At 39.3% G+C, this 18,450-nt stretch overlaps 1 protein-coding gene across 2 annotated transcripts in view; it reads left to right on the plus strand.

Moving 5' to 3' along the window:
• SLC7A3 (solute carrier family 7 member 3) overlaps positions 1-17,951 on the plus strand; it is a 37,688-nt gene extending 19,737 nt beyond the window's left edge. Inside the window, exon 12 of one of the 2 annotated variants that reach the window (XR_014014315.1) lies at positions 17,873-17,890. The gene's annotated coding sequence lies outside the window, so the exon portion shown is untranslated. Of the gene's footprint in view, positions 1-17,872 lie in introns of both variants that reach the window. The other variant, XM_081223315.1, reaches the window with a different exon arrangement.
• The last annotated feature ends 499 nt before the right edge of the window (positions 17,952-18,450 follow it).

Genomic DNA, 18,450 nt, shown 5'->3' on the forward strand with positions numbered 1-18,450 from the left:
ATATAGGTCAGTACAGAGTATTGAGTAGAGTTCCCTGTGCTATACAGTAGATTCTTAGTTATCTGTTTTATATATAGTAATGTGTATATGTCAATCCTAATCTCCCAATTTATCCCTCCCCCCCTTTCCCCCTTGGTGACCATAAGTTTGTTTTCTACATCTGTGACTCTATTTCTGGTTTATAGATAGGTTCATTTGTACCCTTTTTTTTTTAGATTCCACATAAAAGTGATATCACATGATATTTGTCTTTCTCTGTCTGACTTCACTCAGTATGACAGTGTCTAGGTCCATCCATTTTGATGCAAATGCCATTATTTTGTTCTTTTTTTATGGATGAGTAATATTCCATTGTATATATATATATATATACCACATCTTCTTTGTCCATTCCTCTGTCGATGGGCATTTAGGTTGCTTCCATGTCCCAGGTGTTATAAATAGTGCTGTAGTGAACATTGGGGTACATGTATCTTTTCGAATTATGGTTTTCTCCTGGTATATGCCCAGGAGTGGGATTGCAGGATCATATGGTAGCTCTATTTTTACTTTTTTAAAGGAATCTCCATAGTGTTCTCCATAGTGGCTGCACCAGTTTACATTCCCACCAACAGTGTAGGAGGAGGGTTCCCTTTTCTGCACACCCTCTCCAGCATTTATTGTTTGTAGATTTTTTGATTGCCATTGTGACTGGTGTGAGGTGATAACTTGTAGTTTTGATTTGCATTTCTCTAGTAATTAGTGATTTTGAGCATCTTTTCATGTGTCTGTTGGCCATCTGTAGCCTTCTTTGGAGAAACGTCTATTTAGGTTTTCTGCCCGTTTTTTGATTGGGTTGTTTGTTTTTTTGATACTGAGCTGCATGAGCTGTTTGTATATTTTGGAGATTAATTCCTTGTTGGTCGCTTTGTTTGCAAATATTTTCTCCCATTTTGTGGGTTGTCCTTTTGCTTTGTTTATGGTTTCCTTTGCTGTACAGAAGCTTTTAAGTTTCATTAGGTCCCATATGTTTATTTTTGTTTTTATTTTCGCTACTCTAGGAGGTGGATCAAAAAAGATGTTGCTGAGATTTATGTCAGTGTGTTCTGCCTGTTTTCCTCTAAGAGTTTTATAGTATCTGGTCTTACATTTAGGTCTTTAATCCATTTTGAGTTTATTTTTGTGCATGGTGTTAAAGAATGTTCTAATTTTATTTTTTTACATGGGGCTGTCCAGGTTTTCCAGCTCCATTTATTGAAGATATTCTCTTTTCTCCATTGTGTATTCTTGCCTCCTTTGTCATAGATCAGTTGACTGTAGTTGCGTGGGTTTATCTCTGGGTTTTCTATCCTGTTCCATTGATCTATTTGTCTTTTTTTCTGCCAGTACCATACTGTTTTTTTTTGTGTGTGTGTGTGGTACACGGGCCTCTCACTGTTGTGGCCTCTCCCGTTGTGGAGCACAGGCTCTGGACGGGCAGGCTCAGCGGCCATGGCTCACGGGCCTAGCCTCTCCGTGGCATGTGGGATCTTCCCGGACCAGGGCATGAACCTGTGTCCCCTGCATCCGCAGTCGGACTCTCAACCACTGGGCCACCAGGGAAGCCCCCCTATGGTGTCTTTCACTAAGCATAATCATTTTGAGAGTCATCCATATTGTTTCATATATAAGTAGTAATTCCTTTTTATTGTTTAGTAGCATTCCACTGAATGACTAGACCACAGTTTGTTTATTCATCAGTTGGTGGACGTTTTTGATTATCATGACTAAAGTTGCTGTGAGTATTCATGTATAAGTTTTAAGTGATTTAGGTTTTCATTTCTCTTGGGGAGAATATCTAGGAACAGATTTGCTGAGATGTAAAGTGCTTTTGTAACCAGGTTTTACCAGATTTTCTAGATTGTTTCCTTTTTGGAGGACAGGTTTTGAAAGGCCCAAATTCTTAATTTAAGAAACAGTAGCATCTGGGCTGGGGGTGTTTCCTAAAACTGTCCTGCTTGATTCAGAAAGAAAAAGTTCCTCATCTTGACAAGCACCAGGACCATACAAAATAGAAGGTGACTTAACATGGGAATAGCAAAAAGTTGAGTGTTGTTGAATAGTTGTACCAAGATAATTCAGGCCAGTTGTCCTCCTCAACATGAGCGCTGTTTCTTCTTAAAGAATGGCAACTGTTTATCAAGCTTTGGAACTCCCTTTCCTGTTGTTAATTTGAAGACAATTCTCCTTTTTCTAGATTTCTAACATCTTTGTATTTGCTATAATATAAATATTCTTATGGTCTATTAAAATATCCAAGTTTTAACTTTCTTTTTTCTGTTAAATCTGTGACGACTGTTAAGGAAGTAGGTATTAACAATTTTGTATCATTAAATCTTCAGAAGCCAATGACAGTATATACTTTATTTTTAAAATTTATTTATTTATTTATTTTTAAAATTTATTATTTATGTATTTATTTATTGGCTGCATTGGTCTTAGTTGCTGTGCATGGGCTTTCTCTAGTTGTGGCGAGCGGGGGCTACTCTTCATTGCGTTGTGGTGGCTTGTTGCGGAGCACAGGCTCTAGGCACGTGGGCTTCAGTAGTTGTGGCTCGCAGGCTCAGTAGTTGTGGCACACAGGCTTAGTTGCTCTGCGGCATGTGGAATCTTCCCGGATCAGGGCTCGAATCCATGCCCCCTGCATTGGAAGGTGGACTCCCAACCACTGCACCACCAGGGAAGCCCACAGTATATACTTTAGACCAGCCCTGTACAATAGAAATATAATGTGAGCTACAATGTAATTTAAAAATTTCCAGTAGCCACATTTAACAAGCAGAGAGAAACAGGAACAATTATTTTAAATAATAATAATAGTAATAATAATTTTGATACTATGTTTATAGCCCTACATATCCAAAATATTATTTCAACATGTAATCAATATAGAAAATTACTGAGATATTTTACATTTTTTATACTAAATCTTTGAAATCTGGTGTGTACTTTACAATTATAGCCCATCTTAATTTGGACTAACTACATTTCAAGTGCTCAGTAGTCACATGTGGCTGCCATGTTAGACTGCAGGTCTAGACTGAAAAGTTTAGTAGGAAAACTCACTCAAGATAATTGACTTTCATTGAATCTCAAACGATTTTATTCATTTGAAAGCCTCCCTCAACAATTTTTTCCCATTCCTTTAAATGCCACAGTGGGATCCTCAGATTAGGAGTGATGGAATTATTAGGAAGTGTCCCAAGAGTGTGCCATGTAGCTCAGAGTCATAAGCACAGCATCTGTATGGCCTGTGCAGAAATCTTGTTGATATACTTGTTGGAGTCACCTGGTATGCACATATTAGGTAGAAATAATATAGTTTATGAGATAAAGAGACAGTGTAACTAACAAAATGGAACTTTGTTAGTATACCATACAATGTGTTTCAAGCTCTGGCCCATACATACCTTTCTAATGGTGTTTCCTGTAACCTTCCTTTACCCTTTTTTTCCAGCCATACATAACTACTTATTGTTATTTGAACCCATTGTGCTTTCCACACCTGCATGTTTTTCCTTCTGTTTGGTATGTTGCCTGGCAAACTCTTAAGTTACCCCTCAAGACCCACCTCAAATAGCACTCACTCAGTGAAGCCTATTCTGCCATCCTTATGTCCCAACTCTCAAACGGGTAGTTACTTAATTCTTCCTTTATATTTCTGTAGCGTCTTGCACTCACAACACTTACGATATTGTAAGTTTTCTCATTTTAATTTCTCTTAATAGTGTGATCTACTTGATGGTATAGACTGTTTCACTCATCTTTGTATTCCTAGTAAGATCCCTAGTATCTGCCTGATATCAAGCATTCAATAAATGTTTGTTGTATTAACTTTTTTTTTTTTTTTTTTTTTTTTTTGCGGTACACGGGCCTCTCACTGCTGCGGCCTCTCCCCTTGCGGAGCACAGGCTCTGGACGCGCAGGCTCAGCGGCCATGGCTCACGGGCCCAGCCGCTCCGCGGCACGTGGGATCCTCCTGGACCGGGGCATGAACCCGCATCCCCTGCATCGGCAGGCGGACTCCCAACCACTGCGCCACCAGGGAAACCCTGTTGTATTAACTTTTACGAGGAGAAATATAGACACCAGCCAAAGCAGAAAGTACAGTTGTTGTGGATTTTATTCATGCTGTACTACTAACAGCTTTGATCTTGGGCAAGTTAATTAACTTCCCTGTAGCTTATTTTAATTAATTATAAAATTAGAGTGGGTTACTAGAATTTTTTTTTTTTTTGCATTACGCGGGCCTCTCACTGTTGTGGCCTCTCCCGTTGTGGAGCACAGGCTCCGGACGCGCAGGCTCAGTGGCCATGGCTCACGGGCCTAGCTGCTCCGCGGCATGTGGGATCTTCCCGGACCTGGGCACGAACCCGTGTCCCCTGCATCGGCAGGTGGACTCAACCACTGCGCCACCAGGGAAGCCCGGGTTACTAGAATTTTAAGGTGACTTACAGCTCTAAAAAATTGGTTGATTGATACATGTGTATACCATACATCTTGTGTGGAAATTTGTGTAAGCTCCTCAAGAGAGGGAACTGTGTCTTGTTTACATTATTTTTCGTGCTTAGCAAAATACTTGATTATCATTAAATGTTTATTGAATTAATGAATGAAATAACTCTTGTCTCTTTCATTCATATTGCCCACAAGGTTAGTAACACTGTCACCAGGAATGATGCTATATATTTCTGATGATGATTTGGAAATGCACATGGGCTCAGATAAAACTTTCCTGTCAAAAGCAGTTCATAAGATGCTTAATTGTTTATGACATTTTGATTAGCAATCCTCTAAATAACTAGTGCATTCTGTTAGGAATGGAAAGGCTAAAGATATCTTGTGTGGAAAATTAGCCATCATTCATTTGGTTTCATTAAATATTTGACGTCTTTTGCAAGCAAGTTTTATATGTATTATGTGTAGTTTACAATAGTATAGAGATAAGAAATCACAAAGACAGTTGAATCAACTTAGGTTTCTTTCTTCCTTCGAAGACCTCTTTGGTGAGAGTTGCTATAATGTACTCAGCTTAGCTAATCCACTTCAGCCTTCCAACTGTGTTGTTATAGTCTACTTATTGCATTCCCAACCTTTCCATGTATTGTTTTTGGTCTGATTTAGATGTGAATCTACTGGGAAGGTGTCTTGGATAAGTCTGTCTTCAGTGCCTAGTGCATTGTTAACTCAGTAAACAAGTTAATTAGTTAAGTTGTTAAATAGATAGAAATAGCCTTTGGTAACCATGGTAACTAAAACAAAGCACATATTAGCTGAATAGAAGACTCAGTCAAGAGCAGCAGGGTTCAGCTACAGTGGGTAAGATGATGTAATGAGAATAAAAGAGTAATATATACAGATATTTTGTAAATATATACAGATGCTTAGGGGTAGGATTGGATGAATTGGCAAATTGAGATTGGTTATTGACCTTGCATTTTATAGGAGTGTGAAAGAAATAAGATACCAGATTCATTGCAACATTTATACAATGTGCATTTGGTTGAGAGGACTGAGTTGTGGCTCTTTTGAGATATTCCTCCTACTGCTATGGTTTGTTCAATGTAAGTATAATTCTACCCTTTAGTCTCTAAAGTTTAGTGCCCTGATGTGACTGCATGTCTTTCCTCACCAGAATCAAGTTGGAAATTCCTTTTTTGGTTAGCATGATATAGTCATCTCTTGCCTTTTTACCTCCCGCCACCACCCAGCCAGTTGCCCTGCAAAATTTTACATAGCTTTATCTCCTGATGAGCCCAGGCCTAGGTTTGCTTCAGTCCCTGAGCCAGTTCTGTACAGGGCAAGAAAGAATAACAGTATTATGTTGTAGGGAAGAGACTGGTTTGGAGTGAAGTCATACTGGCCATCAGATTTGAGATTTAACATGCTAGGGGCATACTGGAGGCACCTGTTGAGCTTTAGAACTGTATCATTACTGACGGTCATGATTTTCATGGAGCTAGCCTGCCCTTTCCTAGTTGCTCTCCAGGACCAAGATGCTGCTCAGAACTACAATACACTGCTGTGAATAATTCTCTTGGAACTATGGTTCATGCACTTTCATCTGACTTCTGCATTATGATTCGCTGCTTGGATTCTCTTGTGCCATACCCAGTTTGTCATTTGGGTCCTCCTGGAACATTGTATATGAAAAATGATCGTCTCTCTGACCATTAGATAGAAAGTATGATTTACAGTGTGGTTTTGTCTGTCACTAAACCTGTTTGTTCTGAGTTTGCTTGAGTTTTTTTGCCATGCCCTTTTGACACTGTTTTGGACATTTTGACTGTCCTCATTAAAAGCAGCCTCTGCTGGAATAGTGTTTCTTAGCTTACAATCAGAATTATAGTGTAGCACTCTGAATGGCGCTGGCTCATTTCTTCTCTCTCTACTGTTTTTTAGTTGTCTCAGAGTCCTGGCAAGTCAGTTCTTTCAGGCCTTTTCCAATAGGCCTAGTATAGTGGAAGGACAGGATTTCAAATTAGAAAGCCTGAGTTCAGCTCCTATTTTGCTACTTCCTCTTTCTGTCACCTTTGAGAAGTCACTATACTTTGTTATATCTCAGTTCCTGCATCTTATAAAAGTATCTCCCTTACAGAGTAGATTAATGGTTAAATGAGAATGCATGTGAAAAAGATTTGAGACCGTAAAGCACTATGCAAATGTTAATTTTATTCTCATTTTTGGTTCTTTTCTCACTGAAGAAATTGCAAGTAATCATTGTGATTTGGAGTAAAATCTTGAATTGACCCTGGCAAGTCTTTGAACTGCTTTGGCTTTCGGATGACTGGTTGAGTTGATGGAGGTCACGGGGAGAGACTTGGCAGGACTGTTGATAGATTTTTTCCATGTTGTAACAGAAGCTCCTTTCCTCAAGGACAGGGAAGAAGTTTATTTTCTATTATACTGTACCTAGAATGCTCTCTACCTAATCAGAATTAATTGGTACAGATTAACGTGGCTGCCTCAGTAGAGTGACTCCCCAGTTTTAACTAGGATGAATCTCATTTAAATTAAATTGACTGCAGTCATGTTGTAAATCATAGTTTATTTCAGTAGCCAGGAAGATAATTTAATCATTTTTTTCAAAATGTACAATATTGCCTGATATAACCTTAATACAGAGTGTTGTCTTCACATCTCAGGAATAGGCTGTATTTATAGAAGCTCTTTTCTGAGCTTCTCCCAGAAGCAAGGCTCTCCTTCATAGTGTAACTCTCAACCATTCAGCTATGTGATCTCTATTACTCAGCTTTGCTGACTGCGTTTTATCCTCAAGAACTGCAGTGCTCTCATTGCCTCAGCTGGTGTTGGTCAAGTTGCTCAACTGAATGACACTGAAAATATGCTTTGAAAGGACCGCAATTATTTTGACAAAAGAATGAATTATATAAAATATTAAGAGAACACTCACAAATCAAAATTAACGCCTTCACAGTCTCATATACTATGTAACTAGGAGTTATAATTGGTATTCTAATAAAATACAGTTGGATTTTTTTAAAAAGGAAGTCAAATAAAAAATTTTATATTGGGTTTTTTCCTTTCAAAAAGATTTCAAGAAATCTTTTTTTAAAAGATATTTGGATATTTAAAAACATCATTTAAAAACTTTCCTAATTATTTTTTTTAAATTGAGGTATAATTGACATACAACATTATATTAGTTTCAGGTGTACAAAATAATGATTCAATATTCGTGTGTATTACAAAATGATCAGCACAATAAGTCTAGTTTAACATCCATCACCATAGATAGTTAGAAAATTTTTTTCTTGTGTTGGTAACTTTTAATATTTACTCTTTTTTTAAAACATCTTTATTGGAGTATAGTTGCTTTACAAAGGTGTGTTAGTTTCTGCTTTATAACAAAATGAGTCAGTTATACATATGTCCCCATATCTCTTCCCTCTTGCATCTCCCTCCCTGCCACCCTCCCTATCCCACCCCTCTAGGTGGTCACAAAGCAACGAGCTGATCTCCCTGTGCTGTGGGGCTGCTTCCCACTAGCTAGCTATTTTACGTTTGGTAGTGTATATATGTCCATGCCACTCTCTCACTTTGTCCCAGCTTACCCTTCCCCCTTCCGGTATCCTCAAGTCCATTCTGTAGTAGGTCTGTGTCTTTATTCCTGTCTTGCCCCTAGGTTCTTCATGACTGTTTGTTTTTTTTCGGATTCCATATATATGTGTTAGCATACGGTATTTGTTTTTCTCTTTCTGACTTACTTCAATCTGTATGACAGACTCTAGGTCCATTCACCTCACTACAAATAACTCAATTTCATTTTTTTATGGCTGAGTAATATTCCACTGTATATATGTGCGACATGTTCTTTATCCATTCATCTGTCGATGGACACTTAGGTTGCTTCCATGTCCTGGCTATTGTAAATAGAGCTGCAGTGAATATTGTGGTACATGACTCATTTTGAATTATGGTTTTCTTAGGGTATATGCCCAGTAGTGGGATTGCTGGGTCGTATGGTAGTTCTATTTTTAGTTTTTTAAGGAACCTCCATACTGTTCTCCACAGTGGCTGTATCAATTTACGTTCCCACCAACAGTGCAAGAGGGTTCCCTTTTCTCCACACCCTCTCCAGCATTTATTGTTTCTAGGTTTTTTGATGATGGCCATTCTGATCGGTGTGAGATGATATCTCACTGTAGTTTTGATTCACATTTCTCTAATGATTAATGATGTTGAGCATTCTTTCATGTGTTTGTTGGCAGTCTGTATATCTTATTTGGAGAAATGTCCATTTAGGTCTTCTGCCCATTTTTGGATTGGGTTGTTTGTTTTTTTGATATTGAGCTGCATGAGCTACGTGTAAATTTTGGAGATTAATCCTTTGTCAGTTGCTTCATTTGCAAATACTTTCTCCCATTCTGAGGGTTGTCTTTTGGTCTTGTTTATGGTTTCCTTTGCTGTGTAAAAGCTTTGAAGTTTCATTAGGTCCCATTTGTTTATTTTTGTTGTTATTTCCGTTTCTCTAGGAGGTGGGTCCAAAAGGATCTTGCTGTGATTTATGTCATAGAGTGTTCTGCTTGTGTTTTCCTTTAAGAGTTTGATAGTTTCTGGCCTTACATTTAGGTCTTTAATCTATTTTGAGTTTATTTTTGTGTATGGTGTTAGGCATTGCTCTAAGTTCATTCTTTTATGTGTAGCTGTCCAGTTTTCCCAGCACCACTTAATAAAGAGGCTGTCTTTTCTCCATTGTATATTCTTGCCTCCTTTATCAAAGATAAGGTGACCATATGTGCTTGGGTTTATCTCTGGGCTTTGTATCCTCTTCCATTGACCTATATTTCTGTTTTTGTGCCAGTATCATACTGTCTTGATTACTGTAGCTTTGTACTATAGTCTGAAGTCAGGGAGCTTGATTCTTCCAGCTCTGTTTTTCTTTCTCAAGATTGCTTTGGCTATTCAGGGTCTTTTGTGTTTCCATACGAATTGTGAGATTTTTTGTTCTAGTTCTGTGAAAAATGCCAGTGGCAGTTGGATAGGGATTGCATTGAATCTGTAGATTGCTTTGGGTAGTATAGTCATTTTCACAGTGTTGATTCTTCCAATCCAAGAACATGGTATACCTCTCCATCTATTTGTATCATATTTAATTTCTTTCATCAGTGTCTTATAATGTTCTGCATACAGGTCTTTTGTCTCCTTAGGTAGGTTTATTCCTAGATATTTTACTCTTTTTGTTGCAGTGGTAAATGGGAGTGTTTTCTTAATTTCACTTTCAGATTTTTCATCATTAGTGTATAGGAATGCAAGAGATTTCTGTACATTAATGTTGTGTCCTGCTACTTTACCAAATTCATTGATTAGCTCTAGTAGTTTTCTGGTAGCATCTTTAGGATTCTCTATGTATAGTATTATGTCATCTGCAAACAGTGAGAGCTTTACTTCTTTTTTTCCGATTTGGATTCCTTTTATTTCTTTTTCTTCTCTGATTGCTGTGACTAAAACTTCCAAAACTATGTTGAATAATAGTGGTGAGAGTGGGCAGCCTTGTCTTGTTCCTGGTCTTAGTGGAAATGGTTTCAGGTTTTCACCACTGAGGATGATGTTGGCTGTGAGTTTGTCATATGTGGCCTTTATTATGTTGAGGAAAGTTCTCTCTATGCCTGCTTTCTGGAGGGTTTTTATCATAAATGGGTGTTGAATTTTGTCGAAAGCTTTCTCTGCATCTATTGAGATGATCATATGGGTTTTCTCTTTCAATTTGTTAATATGGTGTTTCACGTTGATTGATTTGCGTATATTGAAGAATCCTTGCATTCCTGGGATAAACCCCACTTGATCATGGTGTATGATCCTTTTAATGTGCTGTTGAATTCTGTTTGTTAGTATGTTGTTGAGGATATTTTCATCTGTGCTCCTCAGTGATATTGGCCGGTAGTTTTCTCTTTTTTTGTGACATCTTTGTCTGGTTTTGGTATCAGGGTAATGGTGGACTCGTAGAATGAGTTTGGGAATGTTCCTCCCTCTGCTATATTTTGGAAGAGTTTGAAAAGGATAGGTGTTAGCTCTTCTCTAAATGTTTGATAGAATTTGCCTGTGAAGCCATCTGGCCCTGGGCTTTTGTTTGTTGGAAGATTTTCAATCACAGTTTCAACTTCAGTGCTTGTGATTGGTCTGGTCATATTTTCCATTTCTTCCTGGTTCAGTCTCGGAAGGTTGTGCATTTCTAAGAATTAGTCCAATTCTTCTAGGTTTTTCATTTTATTGGCATAGAGTTGCCTGTAGTAATCTCTCATGATCCTCTGTATTTCTGCAGTGTCAGTTGTTACTTCTCCTTTTTCATTTCTAATTCTATTGATTTGAGTCTTCTCCCTTTTTTTCTTGATGAGTCTGGCTAATGGTTTGTCAATTTTGTTTATCTTCTCAAAGAACCAGCTTTTGGTTTTATGGATCTCTTCTATCGTTTCCTTCATTTCTTTGTCATTTATTTCTGATCAGATCTTTATGATTTCTTTCCTTCTGCTAAGTTTGGGGTTTTTTTTGTTCTTCTTTCTGTAATTGCTTTAGGTATAAGGTTAGGTTGTTTATTTGAGATGTTTCTTATTTCTTAAGGTAGGATTGTATTGCTATAAACTTACCTCTTAGAACTGCTCTTGCTGCATCCCATAGGTTTTGGGTTGTTGTGTGTTCATTGTCATTTGTTTCTAGGTAATTTTGATTTCCTCTTTGATTTGTTCAGTGATCTCTTGGTTATTTAGTAGTGTATTGTTTAGCCTCCGTGTGTTTGTATTTTTTACAGATCTTTTCCTGTAATGGATATCTAGTCTCGTAGCGTTGTGTTGGGAAAAGATATTTGATATGATTTCAGTTTTCTTAAATTTACCAAGGCTTGATTTGTGACCCAAGATATGATGTGTCCTGGAGAGTGTTCCATGAGCACTTGAGAAGAATGTGTATTCTGTTGTTTTTGTGTGGAATGTCCTATAAATATCAATTAAGTCGATCTTGTTGAATGTATCATTTAAAGCTTGTGTTTCCTTATTTATTTTCATTTTGGATGATCTGTCCATTGGTGAAAGTGGGGTGTTCAAGTCCCCTACTATGATGGTGTTACTGTCGATTTCCTGTTTTATGGCTGTTAGTATTTCCCTGATGTATTGAGGTGCTCCTATGTTGGGTGCATAAATATTTACAATTGTTATATCTTCTTCTTGGATTGTTCCCTTGATCATTATGTAGTGTCCTTCTTTGTCTCTTGTAATAGTCTTTGTTTTAAAGTCTATTTTGTCTGATATGAGAATTGCTACTCCAGCTTTCTTTTGATTTCCCTCTGCATGGAATATCTTTTTTATCCCCTCACTTTCAGTCTGTATGTGTCCCTAGGTCTGAAGTGGGTCTGTTGTAGACAGCATATATACGGGTGTTGTTTTTGTATCCATTCAGCCAGTCTACGTGTTTTGGTTGGATCATTTAATCCATTTACATTTAAGGTAATTATCGATACGTATGTTTCTATTACCATTTTCTTAATTGTTTTGGGTTTGTTCTTGTAGGTGTTTTCCTTCTCTTGTGTTTCCTGCCTAGAGAAGTTCCTTTAGCATTTGTTGTAAAGCTGGTTTGGTGGTGCTGAATTCTCTCAGCTTTTGCTTGTCTGTAAAGTTTTTAGTTTCCCCATCAAATCAGAATGAGATCCTTGCTGGGTAGAGTAATCTTCGTTGTAGGTTTTTCTCCTTCATCACTTTAAATATTTCTTGCCCCTCCCTTCTGGCTTGCAGGGTTTCTGCTGAAAGATCATCTGTCAGACTTATGGGGATTCCCTTGGATGTTATTTGTTGTTTTTCCCTTGCTGCTTTTAATAGTTTTCTTTGTATTTAATTTTTGATAGTTTGATTAATATGTGTCTTGGCGTGTTTCTCCTTGGATTTATCCTGTATTCTTTGCTTCCTGGACTTGATTAACTATTTCCTTTCCCATATTAGGGCAGTTTTCAACTATAATCTCTTGAAATATTTTCTCAGTCCCTTTCTTTTTGTCTTCTTCTGGGACCCCTATAATTTGAATGTTGATGCGTTTAATATTGTCCCAGAGGTCTCTGAGACTGTCCTCAATTCTTTTCATTCTTTTTTCTTTATTCTGCTCTGCAGTAGTTATTTCCACTATTTTATCTCCCAGGCCACTTCTCTGTTCCTCTAACTCAGTTATTCTGCTATTGATCCCTTCTAGAGAATTTTTAATTTCATTTATTGCATTGTTCATAATTGTTTGTTTGCTCTTTAGTTCTTCTAGGTCCTTGTTAAACGTTTCTTATATTTTCTCCATTCTGTTTCCAAGATTTTGGATCATCTTTACGATCATTATTCTGAATTCTGTTTCAGGTAGACTGCCTATTTCCTCTTCATTTGTTAGGTCTCATGGGTTTTTGCCTTGCTCCTTCATCTGCTGTGTGTTTCTCTGTCTTCTCGTTTTGCTTAACTTACCGTATTTGGGTTCTCCTTTTCGCAGGCTGCAGGTTCGTAGTTCCCATATTTTTGCTATGTGCCCCCAGTGGCTAAGGTTGGTTCCATGGGTTGTGTCGGCTTCCTGGTGGAGGGGACTAGTGCCCATGTTCTGGTGAATGAGGCTGGATCTTTTCTTTCTGGTGGGCAGGTCTGCTTCTGGTGGTGTGTTTTGTGCTGTCTGTGGCCTTATTATGATTTTAGGCAGCCTCTCTTCTAATGGGTGGGGTTGTGTTCCTGTCTTTCTAGTTGTGTGGCATAGGGTGTCCAGCACTGTAGCTTGCTGGTCGTTGAGTGGAGCTGGGTCTTGGCGATGAGATGGAGGTCTCTGGGAGATTTTCGCCATTTGATATTACGTGGAGCTGGGAGGTCTCTTGTGGACCAGTGTCCTGAACTTGGCTCTCCCACCTCAGAGGCACAGCCCTGATGCCTGGCTGCAGCACCAAGAGCCTGTCATCCACACGGCTCAGAATAAAAGGGAGAATAAAAAGAAAGAAAAAAAGGGGAAGATAAAATAAAGTTGTTAAAATAAGAAATAAATAATAGTTTTTAAAACTTTTTTTAAGTAATAAAAAAGATGGAGGAAAGAAAGCAGAGAGCAACCAAAGGAAACCAAAAAACAAATCCATCAATGATAAAAAGTGATAAAAACTATATTAAAAAAACAAGAACAACAACAAAAATGGACAGACAGAACACTAGGACAAATGGCAAAGGCAAAGCTATACAGAGAAAAGCACACACAGAATCACACACATACACACTCTCAAAAAGAGAAGAAGGGGGAAGAATATATATCATTGCTCCCAAAGTCCACCTCATCAATTTAGGATGATTCGTTGTCTATTTAGGTATTTCACAGATGCAGGGTACATCAAGTTTGTTGTGGAGATTTAATCCGCTGCTCCTGAGGCTTCTGGGAGAAATTTCCCTTTCTCTTCTTTCTTCGCACAGCTCCTGGGCTTCAGCTTTGGAGTTGGACCCGCCTCTGTGTGTAGGTTGCCTGAGGGCATCTGTTCCTCACTCAGACAGGACGGGGTTAAAGGAACAGCCGATTTGGGTGCTCTGGATCACTCAGGCCTGGGGGAGTGAGGGGTATGGAGTTCGGGGCGAGCCTGCGGCGGCAGAGCCCAGCGTGATGTTGCACCAGCCTGAGGCATGCCATGTGTTCTCCCTGGGGAAGTTGTCCCTGGATCTCGAGGCCTTGGCAGTGGCGGGGTGCACAGGCTCTCGGGAGCGGCGGTGTGGATAGTGACCTGTGCTTGCACACAGGCTTCTTGGTGGCTGGAACAGCAGCCTTCGCGTCTCATGCCCGTCTCTGGGGTCTGCGCTGATAGCCGCGGCTCATGCCCGTGTCTGGAGCTCATTTATGTGCGCTCTGAATCCCCTCTCCTTGCGCACCAGGAAACAAAGAGGCAAGAAAAAGTCTTTTGCCTCTTTGGCAGCTCCAGACCCTTTCCTGGACTCCCTCCCGGCTACCTGTGGCATACTAGCCCCCTTCAGGCTGTGTTCACGCAGGCAACCCCAGTCCTCTCCCTGGGATCCGACCTTGGAAGCCTAACCCTCAGCTTGCAGACCCCACCCACTCCAGCGGGTGAGCAGACAAGCCTCTCGGGCTGGTGAGTGCTGGTTGGCACTGATCCTCTGTGCGGGAATCTCTCCTCTTTGCCCTCCGCACCCCTGTGGCTGTGCTCTCCTCCGTGGCTCTGAAGCTTCCCCCCTCCGCCACTGGCAGTCTCCGCCCGCGAAAGGGCTTCCTAGTGTGTGGAAACCTTTCCTCCTTCACACCTCCCTCCCAGAGGTCCAGGTCCCATTCCTATTCTTTTGTCTCTCTTTTTTCTTTTTTTTTTTTTGCCATACCCAGGTATGTGGGGAGTTTCTTGCCTTTTGAGAAGTCTGAGGTCTTCTGCCAGCGTTCAGTAGGTGTTCTGTAGGAATTGTTCCACATGTAGATGTATTTCTGATGTATTTGTGAGGAGGAATGTGATCTCCACGTCTTACTCCTCCGCCATCTTGAAGCTCCTCCCAAGATTTACTCTTAACAATTTAAAAATATACAGTACAGTAATAACTATAGTTGCCATGCTGTATATTACATCCCTATGCCCTAATTATTTTATAACTGGAAGTTTGTACCTTTTGACTTCCTTTACCCATTTGGCCCCCCCTCCACTTCCTGCTTCTGGCAACCCCCAGTCTGTTTCCTGTATTTATGAGCCATTTTAAAAAAATGATTCCACATGTAAGTGAGATCATATGGTATTTGTCTTTCTCTGTGTGACTTATTTCACTTAGTATAACGCCTTTAAGGTCCATACCTGTTGCAGATGGCAAGATTTCATTCTTTTTTATGGCTGAATAACATTTTATTGTATATATTTAGCACATTTTAAAAATCCATTCATCAATGGAGACTTAGGTTCTTTCCACATCTTGGCTGTTGTAAATAATGCTGCAATGAACATGGGGTTGCACAGGTCTTTTCAAGTTAGTGTTTTCATTTTCTTCAGATAAATACCCAGAAGTGGAATTGCTGGATCATATGGTAGTCCTATTTTTAATTTTTTGAGGAGCCTCCCTACTGTTTTCCATAGTGGCTGCACCAATTTACATTTCCACGAACAGTGTTGAGGGTTCCCTTTTCTCCACATCTCCGCCAACACTTGTTATTGCTTGTCTTTTTTTTTTTTTTTTTGTGGTACGTGGGCCTCTCACTGTTGTGGCCTCTCCCATTGCGGAGCACAGGCTCTGGACGCTCAGGCTCAGTGTCCATGGCTCACGGGCCTAGCCACTCTGCGGCATGTGGGATCCTCCCAGACCGGGGCATGAACCCGTGTCCCCTGCATCGGCAGGCAGACTCTCAACCACTGCGCCACCAGGGAAGCCCTGCTTGTCTTTTTATGATGGCCATTCTAACAGGTGTGAGGTGATATCTCATTATGGTTTTGATTTGCATTTCCTTGATGATTAATGATGTTGAACACCTTTTTTTTTTTTCATGTACCTGTTGGCCTTCACTGTGTTTTCCTTGGAAAAGTGTCTATTCAGGCTTTTTTTTTTTTTTCTGGTACGCGGGCCTCTCACTGCTGTGGCCTCTTCCGTTGCGGAGCACAGGCTCTGGACGCGCAGGCTCAGCAGCCGTGGCTCACGGACCCAGCCGCTCCGCGGCATGTGGGATCTTCCGGGACCGGGGCACGAACCCATGTCCCCTGCATCGGCAGACGGACTCTCAACCACTGCACCACCAGGGAAGCCCTATTCAGGCATTTTTAAATTGGATTTTCTTTTGCTATTAAGTTGTATGATTTCTTTATATATTTTGGATATTAAGCCCTTATCAGATATATGATTTGCAAATATTTTCTCCCATTCTAAACTTTCCTAGTTCTGTTATCAATATTTTGAGCAAGGGCTATAATATATATACTTCTCAGCTTAATGCTTACTTAATCTTAGATGAATCAAGGTATTTAATATTAGTCCTTCTGTTAACTAATTTATGGGAGTAAGGAACCTAGAGGTTTTTCTTTTCATATGTAGCATTACTTGAGGCATATGAAATATGTATGGTATATTTTCCCTAATATCTCTGATCATGCAGTGGGTACTAAAGTCTATGAACTTTAAAAAATGTTTCAGTGTATTTGAAAGTAAGTTTCTTTGTGGAGTCTCTATGTGAATCTATTTTCTGATATTTAACTGAAAAGTTTTCTTTAAAAAAAAATTTATTTATTTATTTTTGGCTGCGTTGGGTCTTTGTTGCTGCTCGCGGGCTTTCCCTAGTTGCTGTGAGTGGGGGCTACTTTTTGTTGTGGTGTGCGGGTTTCTCATTGTGGTGGCTTCTCTTGTTGCAGAGGATGGGCTCTAGGCATGCAGGCTCATTAGTTGTGGCTTACGGGCTCCGGAGTGCAGGCTCAGTAGTTGAGGCGCATGGGCTTATTTGCTTCCGTAGAATGTTGGATCTTCCTGGACCAGGGCTCGAACCCGTACCCCCTGCATTGTTAGGTGTATTCTTAACTACTGTGCCACCAGGCAAGTCCTGAAAATTTTTCATTTAGCAGATTTATTGTTCGTTGTAGCAGGTTAAAAACCTGTTTATTGTAGCAGATTAAAAATCTTCCAGAAGGTGCTCTTATCGTATTGTTATGAATATTAACAACATTCTTGCTAGTTAATGCTCAGAAATGTTGCAAGAAATTAGAGACATGTAGGTTATGGAGACCTCTGTTACACGAGTTTGGAAAAACCTCAATTTTGATCGTATGAAAGGCATCAATTATGGTTCTACATCATGTTTGGGTTTTAAGGAATTCTGTGGCCTAATAAGATTCAGTTATATTGGGTCTGGAGCTCAAGACTGTTTAGAAAATGGTGACATCATTTGTACAGATTCAAGAACTGGCTAATGTTGTTGCTAATTGAGCATGTCATTTTTTTCTCACAAAGTAAGGTCAAGACTTCAGCATATGTCTGTCTAATGCTTTAAAGTATTAATAAGTATTTTAGTTTTACAGGGCATGTATCTAAGTCTCCCTTCAGAATTTCTACATTTTGTAATTTTGAAGACATTGTTAATTTCTCTTCTGTAGTTTTAAGATGACCTATAATAACATGACTATTTGTGAAGTCAGTGCATTTTACTTTGAGAACGAGTAATGATGATTAAGTTATAAACAAGTGACTCCCAGGAAATACAAATTTTATTTGAAAATTATACTTTGCCTTTAGGTAGAATAAACTTTATCTCCAGTTTGGTTTTACTCTAAGGAGTATTGAAGTTTCTCCATGCTGTATTCATTTGACAAAAGTCTAGGAACAGATTTCAGAATGATTTGCTACTTTCAGCCAATGGTGATAGTTCACAGCACTTTTATCATTTATTGTTATTTCAGAAATTGTTGAAAACCTGGTTATAAATGACAGTTCACCTCAGATACCTGAGACAATTGACAGACTCTTCGTTGACATAGCAAATATCAACAGGGAGTCTATGGCTGAAATAGACGACTCTCAGGTTGGTATTTTGTTTACAACTTTTGATGATTTTGTTTATAAGTTTTGACGATTCACTGTTCTAATTAATGTGTAAGTAAAAAATATAGACTTCATGATTAACATGAAATCTAAATACATGGAAATCAAGCCTAATGGCACATTTAAGGAAAATAATGTTTTAGAAACCAATGGAAAAATATGTCTCAAATTTATATGTACTGTTTAATCTGTCTAGGCTTCAGTTTTCTCATCTGTGAAAAGGACCATAATAAAACCCACCTCCTAGTGTTGTTGTGAATAGTGAACAAAATAACATATTTAAGGTCCTGGGTGCATAGCAGTTAGTCATTAATAAGAGTTCTCGGGCTTCTCTGGTGGTGCAGTGGTTAAGAATCTGCCTGCCAACGCAGGGGACATGGGTTCGAGCCCTGGTCCTGGAAGATCCCACATGCCACGGAGAAACTAAGCCCGTGTG

This window comes from Mesoplodon bidens (assembly GCF_964165515.1).
Source record: "Mesoplodon bidens genome assembly, chromosome: X".
Classification (NCBI taxonomy): domain Eukaryota; kingdom Metazoa; phylum Chordata; class Mammalia; order Artiodactyla; family Ziphiidae; genus Mesoplodon; species Mesoplodon bidens.